Source organism: Echiichthys vipera, assembly GCF_963691815.1.
Source record: "Echiichthys vipera genome assembly, chromosome: 16".
NCBI lineage: Eukaryota > Metazoa > Chordata > Actinopteri > Perciformes > Trachinidae > Echiichthys > Echiichthys vipera.
In genome coordinates this window covers 19,796,451-19,804,482 of record NC_139841.1, presented here as the reverse complement: position 1 = coordinate 19,804,482, position 8,032 = coordinate 19,796,451, and positions in this window count along the sequence as shown.

Here is an 8,032-nt window from a genome sequence, read left to right as displayed (position 1 = left end):
ACACACACACACACACACACACACACACACAGACACACACACACACACACACACACACACACACACACACACACACACACACACACACACACACACACAGACACACAGACACACACACAAGACAGTTATCGCAATGAATTCCACTTCTATATACTGATACCGATATGGGAAATTACTTGGATACTCCCTTAAATGCTGGTATCAGTATCGGCAAGTCTGCACCGATCCGATACCACCAAAATAAGCCCTAAAAGAAATCTACTTGAAGTATTTTATTCATGTTCTTTTTCTGTTGTGACTGACCGTCAGACTAGATAATAAAAGAAAGTCCTGAGGCATTGATTTTCTGTATGTACTTGTTCTACAAAGGCTTTAACTTGAGTCAGGCCATCCACAATGGTAGCAATCATATAACATCCATAATAACAAGATACTTAACATATATATATATGTATTTTCAATGCACTGGTGTGGGTATGGGCTGATAAACAAGTTTGGGTATCGGTATTAGAAAAAGTAAAAAATGGTACTGGAACATCTTTATTTATAATAAGACTAAGGCCCACAACTTTACTGTTTTGGTTCACTCACTACTCTCAATGTTTTCAGCTGCAGCAGGCAGATGTTTCATGTGAAAAAGCTCAAAAAACAACAACAACGGTACCCTAGCAAAAAACAGACAGACACATTAGCAACCTGATGAACATAGTGGAGCATTTATCAGTGAAAAAAGACGGATAGTTCCATCAGGGGTTGGTAGAGACCAAACAGACTCAATATTGAACAGTACTAAATTTCAAATTAATAATCACATTATTGTAATTTACTAAGGAATGTGTTACATCCCAACACTGCTCATGGTTCCACAGTACACGTGTTAGTGGATTCAACTGTGTAGCCCTCTCACTTCATATGGATTTTAGTTTATCTCTGCAATTACCAATCTTTCAAATATTGAATAGCTCTTTCAAGCTAGAATGTATCATCATATTTTACTTGTCACAATCCAGCTGGCCTTGACAATACTTTCTGAATGCAGTTGTAGGCTAAAAGATGCTAAAAGATGCTAAAACGTGAACCCACCTTGTTCACCCCATAATGTCCAGTTGTCTCTCTATAATGGCTGTGATATAGTTTGATTAGTGGATTAAACACTTATCCCTCCCCTCAGTCCGCCTTATTGATTTTCCTCATCCCTCTCCCCCTCCACCCTTCTCAATCCCCCTCTTAAAGGTGAGATGGATCCATGGCCTGATAAATGGCAGAGGATTGATTCGTATTTAATTAACAATTTGCTGGAGACTCTCTCTCCCTCCCAGCTCTACTCCCCATCCCCACCCCTCTCTTTTTCTCTCTATAAGGTCTCCGATGGCTTGTGAGACACGCAATGAGGAGAGGAGAGGTGATGCATGGGAAATTTATAGTCTGATCGATAAGTCCTGGCCTAACATCTACACTGCCTGGATATGAGGGCCAGAAGGAGTGTCAGGGTCCACAAACGGGGAAGAAGGGAAACGTTAAAAAAGGAAATAGGGAACAGAAAGAGGAAGATTGATAGACAGAGACGGACACAGGGACAGAAGCACACAGAGAGCAGTGTGGAAATCATATTTTCAGAGATTGAAAACATAATGACAATACGTGGCATGAGTTCAGATGCTAAAAAAAAAGGAGGGAAAAGGATGGGAGATGTAGCAGAAGTGGTGTGCAAGACTGATGGATGGCATGGTCACGAACATTAACCAAAAAGAGAGCTAAAGGATAAATTATAAATATGAATGAGTGAATGAAAGGACAAAGGTGAGATTAGATTTGCACTAATCTTAGTGAGTTTACTCCAGAACACTTTATATAAAACTATGGCGGTGGAAGAAATACATGATCAAAATGCTAAGAAGGATATCCAATTAATCAGTGTTGTTCAGCAGCACTTTGGTCAACTGCTGTTGTTTTTTGAAGGTGCTTTAGACATAAATTTGATTTGATTTGATAAATAAACCATCATACATTTGCAATTTTTGAGGCTTTAGTGTCTTGAATTGAATTGCTATGTGTGGAAACAATGTCTCTTTCTGCAATCTTATGGGTAATCGGTTAATCATTAAAGTTGTTTTTCAAGCAAACAATCTACTCAGTTGTGAGGAAGATGTTTAACAGTTGCTTGGGCAAAACAGGTTGTTTTAAGGCTTAATGTAGCTCTGTATTTTCACCATCACCTATTATAGCTTACCTCAAGTTAAGGTGCTGCTATTCCTCTGTACATCCATCAGGGGGCAATGCTGAGTCTAGGTCCATATTCTCTCAAATGCAGAGCAGAAACATGAAAAACATCTCTTCAGGCCAACTTAAGAAACCCTATGTATCATGTGTCTGTGCGTCAAAAATGAGAAAACAGAAAACAGATTCTCATAAAAGTAATGATTCACACATACGTACAAGTGTTTGCATGACTTGAGAGAAGCAACAAATTCATTCAAAGAAGACAATTAAATGACAAAGACAATTAGTCAGTGCTGCGGCTCTCAGGATCACAGGATCTGGACACTGGACCCCCCCTCGCCCCCACCCCCAACAAATCACACACACACACACATACACACACACACACACAGGCGAAATGGGCCGCTGAGTGGGCACAGTGTGGGATGAGACCGTAGCATTTACAACCCCCCACATAAAAGTGTTTTATCACATATCTTGTAATGCAACACATTAAGGGTGGCTGTTGTTATTTCCAGCAAGGTCATTTTTACCCTCTTCCCCTGCGTCGTACAGTGTACATCACTGTCTCTCTCCCTCTCGCTCTCACCTCAGCTTCTTCTCTTTGCTGTTCTTTGCACACCTCGACATGAAAGGTATGAACACTGGGAAAATATACGCAGGGAATATGTAGGAAGAGCAGAGGGCTGTGCCGTGACAAGGTTATCTGTAGCATCTCAGCACCTGCCCCACATTCACAAGCAATGGTTTATCTATGTGTCTGTGTTTGTGTGCTGTCTGTTTATACTTTTTTTTTTCTCCTTTGGTTCGGCTGATATGCACATTTCTTTGTCGGGGAGCTTATGTGAGATATGTGTACAAGTTTCCGCTCTCTGTGTGTAATCAAGTGTGTTTGCGCAATCATCTTCTGTGTCATTGTTGAACTGTTTTTCAAGCTTATCTTGGGATTATCATTCCGTCAGACCTACTTTTACCTTTTATCAGTATTTTGAGCCCTTCTTTTTTCCAGGTTTTTCATTCAGTCATCATCTTAATGAATACATATAGATATATTTTTATTATTATTCCTGCCTTCATATTTAAGTCCACAGGCTTTTCTGGTAATCCTATCAGTTCGGCCTTACCCCCCTAACCCCACAACTCTACTCCAGCTCCAGCAGTAATAAAAGAAAAGCATAATCCAGTGTTTAGAAATATCAGATTTGCTTGTTGGAATCCAACGAGCAACGTTGGATTAAGCATGGCCTAGGCTGGCCCAGAGGCGGTGGCTCTGAGCCCCATGGTGATCTTTGGACGGAGAGACAGGGAGGAAAGTGTGAAAAGCACAAGTTTGGATTGTGTAATAGTTCCTGTTGATAACTGACATAAAAAAACAAAATGGTATTTCTTTTTAGCAGTTTGGTTCAGAATTACAAATATGCTTTTGTACCTGTCATGTATAAAAAAAGGGTATATATTGTATTTTTTTCATTTTTTATTTATTTTTAATTTTCTTTTTACTTGAGAAGTACAAAGGCATATTTGTATTTCTGAACCAAACTGTTAAAACAATGCTGTTTTTTTCATTTATGTCACCAACTGGAACTATGACACCGTCCAATAAAATTTACTTGTGCACATTTGTGATTTTTCTTTGTGTGTGTGTGTGTTTAAGGGTGATCTAAAGCGGAAGTGGGTGAGTGTTCATGTTATTTATTGCTGCCAGGATTTGAGATGATAGAACAGGAAATTGGGCCGCTTTTTCATTTTTTTCCCTTCCTATTTTAGTGCACCCCGCTCATTTCTTTAATACCCTCTAAAATGTAAATCCGTATGCACACATGCATCCTGGACAATGCCCCCGATGTGAATTTTATGTAAAACGTACCCATAACTCTAGTCGACGGTGTAACATATGACTCTATGTAATTTCATTATGTAAAAGGGTTTGTGTTTGTTGGAGAGCGGGGCGTATGTGTGTCTTTCTTTGTGTGTGTGTGTTTGTGTGTGTGTGGGCACGTGTACTGTTTGTGGTTGGGGGTTAAGAAGATAGAAGAAGTGATTATAAGTAAAGCCTTATGTTTGTGTCATGCCTGTGCTTACTGTGTGGGGTCAAGGGTGAGTGCGTGTCGGCATCAAGATCAAAGAAATGCAAAGTGGGCCGAGGCATTAAATAAAGAGGAGAGCCTTTCATTGACATTAGAATAATCCAAACTGTTTTTTTTGTTTGCAGATTTGACCATGCACTCATGTAGGTAGGCAATCTACATATGGGACTGAAATGAAAAGGTCAAATCTCAATCGTTCGTAATATTCTAAGTAATTTAAAACAGAGGCTGATCTCAACTTCGATAAACCTCATGAGAAACATAAAAGATTAGAAATGTGCTTTATTTTGTTGTGTTTAACAACAGCACTACCATACACCAGTAATCCCATGCAGTCATGCATATTCAATTTTTTTCTTGCATAAGAACATGCTTTTGTGTTATAACATTCTTTCAGAAAGATTTCAAAGACCATATGCTATGTGTTTCTCTGATATGATAGTTTGATATATATGACATGTACGGTATGTCAGAGCAAAACAAAGATGCATGATTACATCATACTAAAATGACTATAATAACAAAAAGCATGCTGTAAAAAATCAGTATGAAAGAAGCCAAATAAAAGCACATCATTGGATTCATTTAATCATGTTTTTATTCAACAATTTCATAAATTCAGCCCAAAAACAAATGTAAACGACATTTTATTATCATTATTATTATTATTATTTATTTTTATCTGATTATATAATCGACCTGGATCAGTTTTTTTGTTGACTTCAAAATACTTATTAATACCAAATAATAAATATTCTGACCAAATTAATATACTGTACATTAGTGATAGACCGACACATCGGCTGGCCGATATTATCAGCCAATATTATTATCGATATCGGCTGATGCAGGCTGCTGCAGGCTGCTGCGTTTGCCAATATTTTTTTCCCGTTATTATTTACAGACGTCCACAGGCAGCTCCGTGTTGATGGAGACTTCTTTTTTTAGATCAATAAATGTTCCCTTTTTTTTAAATTGAGACTCGGAACATTTGTTATCATCATCATTGTGAAATTTTTATGATGTAAATTGAGAATCGGCTCCAAATATCGGCTAAAGAAAATCGGCGGTCCATATCAGTCATCGGCTAAGGCTGATGAAAAAAACAAAAAAATCGGCATCGGACCTAGAAAATCCATATCAGTCGATCCCTACTGTACATATACCAAGCATACGTTAGGGGTAGATTAAGAGTGTTGCGATATTATGCTTTGTGATAATGTATCATTATTAACATTGTATTAATAGTTTACATGCAAAGATTTGTTTGAGTGGTCCATTTTGTGATGTGTGTAGGATACCATGGTGGTGTCCTCTTGACACAATGACAGTTTTCTTAAAATTAGATTTTAAAAGTTGCATTATATTAAAATATAACCCGTACCATATCGCCAGGTTCTTGCCAATACACTGCTCTAATGTATGAATCTCTCTGTGTTTTTATCATTCTGCATGTCCTTGTGGGTGCATGTTAATATCTCTTCATGCTGCTCTGCTTACGCCATAATTCTCATATATATGTCCTTGTGTGGATTTCATTCAATTAGTGTAATTAAAGGTTGGGTTGGACTGAGTATGTCATCTTTTCCTGCATTGTTTTTTACCCATTAACCTTTTTCCATTCGTGTAAGAAACAGCCCACGGTACAAGGGGCGATTCACTGAGCTGCTTCAGGATTGTGAGAACCGATCGTTTTTTCCTTTCGTTGTGGCCAGAAGCTGTGCCCATGTGTCCTCTCTGGATTTTTTTTTATCCATTTTGAAAAATATCCTCTTGCAGGCTCCTAATGTAGCTGTAGCTGCTAAAACCTGCTGCAACTGGAAATGTAGTCATGTCACTCTCTTTCCTCTCAGTATATTTTATATTCTCTGTCTACATAAACAAGCATACATTGTGCACACATCTTCCCGCACACACATAAACATCAGTACACAGAAGCACCTCTTTTCTTTTATTAAGGAACTGCCAATCCATAATGTGGAAATCATGCTCTGCTGGTATTGATCCAGTTCTGCGCTGTTTAGTAGCAATAGCAGTACGACTGTGAGTGTATTTGCACATATATATTTGTGTGGTGGTGTGTGTGTTTTTATGTCTGTGTGTGTGTGTGTGAGCTGTACCAGACACTCCAGTCTATTGGATTGAGATTCATTCGCTATTTAAGGGTCAGGGTTCGGGCCACGTGTGCGCTACATGCCTCACTGATCAATACCGCCGCCACACACCCTGCCTGACCCCAGCATTTTGTCACCGTAAATCCCAGAGCTCCCTTTTCTCCTGTTCACCACCCCCTCCTCCTCCTTATCCTTTTTTTGCTTCTTAAGTCACTGAAAGAAGTGATGAATTCAAAGGGGAGCACTTTGAAAGATCTAAATACATTTAATGAAGCCGGGGATGGCCCTTTGATGGCTCATCCTCAGTGTCATGTGATGGTCTTGTCTCAGGAGGGATGCTGAGGAGAGTTGCCTCAGTTTGTGTGAGGAGGAGGTTGGAAAAAAGGGTTTTGATTTGGGCTGCAAACGGATGACTCTTATCATTGACAATTACTCTGTTTATGTTTTTATTGATCAATCAGGTCGTTGCTTGGTCCATAAAATGTCAGTGAAAAATGTTTCCTGAAGCCTAATATTACATCGGCAAGTGTTTTTTTTTTGTCCACAACTCACAGAAAATCAATTTACCGTCACAGAGGAGTAAAGAATATTAAAGAAGCTAACATTTCAGAATTTGGACTTCTTAAAAAATGATTCAAAGCAATTAATGGATTATCAAAATAGTTGGCAAATAATTGAATAGTTAGCAACTATCGATTAATCTTTGCAGCTCTAGTTTTGATGTTAAAAAAAGCCTGATCTCACTGGAAATTTGTACTTGGGCCAAAAGGAGTGACAATTCTTCAACTGATATACACAAAAAACACCCAAATCATACTGCATTAGTTTGTTGAGTATACGGTATAATCTGTTGATATACTGTTGATTGAAGTTGATATACTGTATTCTTAACCAAAAGAATTGACCCTTATCTTAACTAAAATAATTTAGCCCAATGTTGAACCCCCCAAAATAAACCAAACTCTACATTATTAGTGACGTAACAAAAAGGCAGGGCTGTAGGTTGTAATTTTAAAGGATATGATACTAACACTAGTATTTCCTTTGTATATGTCATAAAGATAAAGCAATTCGTTGACGCATCATTTCCAGGCCTCCTTTTTCTGCATCTTTTAAAACTGTCAAATGCACTGACACAGACACACACAGACACACAGACACACAGACAGACAGACACACACACACACACGAAAAAAATAAAAACACACAGCATTTGCCCTTCCTTAATGTCCTTCACACGCTCCTCATTCCATACAAAATGCAAACACGGTGCCCCTTCACCTCCCATCACTTCTGCTCTACATACACCCCCCTCCACCTCTCCTTTCTTCCCTCCATCCTTCCCACCATCCTTCCCTCCACCTTCATGCCGACGGTGGCAGCCGTCACACCACGCAGACATGTCTGCCTGTCTGCTCTGATATAGTGACACAAGGTTTGCCTGATCACCAAGGTCAGGGACGAACAATCTATTCAAACCACTCATTATTATTAAGGGTATAAATAAATTTGGATGGAAGACTGCACCTTGAACCTTGAACCCTTTACCCCAAGCTGAAATTTATCTTTTTACCATTTTTTCCCTGTTGCTTGGTGACAAAAGGTGCCTCT